General features: G+C 42.1%; 1 pseudogene; it reads right to left on the minus strand.

Annotated features, from left to right (window-relative positions):
* Positions 1 to 857: 857 nt before the first annotated feature.
* LOC102865805 lies at positions 858 to 2,276 on the minus strand (annotated as a pseudogene).
* Between the last annotated feature and the right edge of the window lie 758 nt (positions 2,277 to 3,034).

The raw sequence follows: 3,034 nt of genomic DNA on the forward strand, positions 1-3,034 counted from the left end.
AATAGGTATGGAGAAAAGACTCACATATTTCCTGATTTTAAACCATCCTGACTCACTTATTTCCTAATTTTAAACCATGCATAACTCCCTTGTTCTGTTTGAATGATCACTTCTTGTTCTGTGTGCCAATTCTCTATGAACACAATTAAGTGTTCTGGAAAGACAGTTCTCAATGTTTTCCAGAACTCATGGAGATTTTGAATCATTTTAAAGATTTTACTTTTAATATTATTGTTCCGTTATTGCTATACTCTGTGGGATCACTTTTTTAAAAAAGATAACAAATATGGATTTCTCTCAATAAAAATATAGATATCGAGAACAAATATTTTTCTAGTTGATTGGCCAGATAGCTTTCTTCAGAATTTCTTGGCATAGACTAGTGAACATGTGTAGGACTGCATCTGTTTGCGGAAATATCTCAATCGATATTACATTTATTCTTGGGGTCTTATTATTTTTTCTTATTGTGTCAATTTTTACTTGAAACACAAAATGGTATTTAAAATAAATTATTGCCTTGTTTTAAAAAAATGTCTTTTCTCACCATTTAGAAGGCTCTCAAATCTTCATTGCCCTGAGTCAGAAGTGACTGACGCAGTGGCTACATGAGAAAGACAGGCAGTCTGCAATCTGCAAACACCCAGGAAACTGTGCTTGGTAGGAGTCAGTGAACATGAGGAGGACCCTGGAGGAGATGTACTGGCATCGTGGTGCAACCTTGGGCTCAGGGACCGCAATGACGGGGCAGATGGGGCAGGACTGGCGGTGTTCAGTTCTGCTGTATCATGACAACTAGTTACATCATCACTGCCTGAACTGGAGTAGACTCAGTGGTACCAACAACAGGTGCCCGTTTAGTTGGGGAGAGAAAGAAGTCCATTTTCATCTGCTGTATCTAAGATTTTGCAGATTACTGGAGATTTAACCCCAAGGATATACTGGCAGGAGTGAGGTTCTAACATATACAGTAACAGCATGAGAAGAATCTGATTCTTTACACTTTAACTTTACAGTCACCTGTCTTGGTTTGTCATATCACAAATATCTCCATTCCCATAAAAGTGTGACACCATCCTGACTGTCTGGGTGCCGTCGTCCTGAATGTGATAGGCTCTCGCTGTGTTCTTCTTGGTCCATTCAGTATGCTCCTCTTGGTTCCAGGTCCCCACGACCACAGACGTCTTCCCACTGTCTTTGTCCTCATGATACTGATGTACATGTTTGTCATAGCAGAATTCCTATTTCCACCACCCAACACCCCCATGAAAGCAGTAAGAACTGCTGAGGAACTCTTATCAGTCAATTTGGATATGTGGGTTGTTCCAAGAGTTAGTATCAGCTGAGAGCCAATTGCAGTGGGTTTGTGGATTGCTGGAAATCTCTCTTTGGTTGATTGTAACTCTTCCTCCTTATGTCTTCGAAAAGGCAACCTTAGTATTTCTTCCTGCTTTTCCAACTGCCTCAAGGTGAGGGGCTTAAACGGCGAGCCTGGCATTGATTGGCAAAATATATCATTCACAGGAGATGCTCTGAACCTATATTTAGGATGGCTGCACAGGAGTGGTGTCAGAATGACAACTTCATATTCACAGGTTGTAACTTCAGCAGGTGAAAGGATTTCATGCTTGGATTCAGGGTGACATATATACATCACAGTGCTTGATCTGGGCCGGTTCTGCTTCAGACTACAAGGTGTACTGTTTCCCATGTCCACAGAATAGTACGGGGTCATCTGACCTTCGATATTTTTAGTAGGAATCTCTTTTGATTTTTCTTCTGTTCCGTGTTCTTTTTCAGAAAGAAGGTTCTTAGCCAACATATTTCCAAGGTAGTACTCGTGAATATTTACTTTCTGACCAGTTTCCTTCTCTTCATGGTACTGTCTAATGTGCTTTCCATGACATACTTCCTAAGTCCAATATGATTCAATTCTGTAGGAACAACTGCTTTGTTTAAATAGCGGTTCCAACAGCTCTCTTGGATTAGGGCCTTTATAATCCTTTTCTTCTTCCTCATCTCCACCTGTCACAAGAGGAAGTATGCATTTATATTTTTCTTTATGTGTAGCTGTCATGATGATGTAATTGTCTTCTTTATACAAAACTCCACTTGTGGGCAGCAAGAACTCGGTGCCTGGCCCTTCGACTCGGAACGGGATGTCATCGCTGAGTGGGGCGGGGAGAGCGCGGCCGCTGCCTGATGCCTCCAGGAGGCTGCAGAGGACTAACAGCACCGGATACCAGACTCCGCTCACCGCCGCCTCCTTCCGCCATCCTCCGCCGCCGCTTTCTCCAGTCGCCACCACAGCCTCCTCTGCCAACAGAGGAGGGGAGGAGGAGGCGGCGGCGGTGGGACGAAAAGGAGCACAGGGAGCCGGGGCCCCAACCGCCGCCACGTCTCGGGGTCTTATTTTTTACCAGTGCCTTTAGTGTAGGTCAGAGTCCGTTCTTTAGTAGAACAAGAACATATGGTTCTTCATTATATGATGCTCCCTGAAATGATTCAGCATCAACAAATCTTTTTTGGTGCAGTGATTCAGGGTATTTCTGTCTTCTTTTGATGCTTCCTTCATCGTTCAAGATTTTTCCCATAAAATCATTAAGGATTACAACTCAAGGCTTGAATTTGTTCTTCAGTTCTTTCATCTTGAGAAATACCAAGCATATTCTTCCCATTTAGTTTGAATAATTGAAGGCTGAGAAGACCTGTGTCCAAAGGATATAATGTTATGATCTTGTCTGGTGGTTTTTCTACTACTTTGAGACCTCATCAAATGTGACATTTAGAAAGCACACTCTCATCCTAAGTATCCTCTTAACTGGAACAAAGCTACTATTTTGTCTCGGGCTGGTATCTTGCTCTACCACCTAATAGCTGAATAGTCAAGAAGATCTCACAGAGCTCTACATCCATAAACTGCATATATCAACACAGGTTTCACAGGATTGTTATGAAATTACATGAGAGAATCTAAAAACATTGGTATAGGGTTAACAATGGTGAGATGCTCAATAAAGGTTTCTTTGCCATG

The sequence above is a fragment of the Elephantulus edwardii genome, unplaced genomic scaffold (assembly GCF_000299155.1).
Source record: "Elephantulus edwardii isolate Elephantulus edwardi_28Jun2011 unplaced genomic scaffold, EleEdw1.0 scaffold00445, whole genome shotgun sequence".
In the NCBI taxonomy this organism is placed as follows: Eukaryota; Metazoa; Chordata; class Mammalia; order Macroscelidea; family Macroscelididae; genus Elephantulus; species Elephantulus edwardii.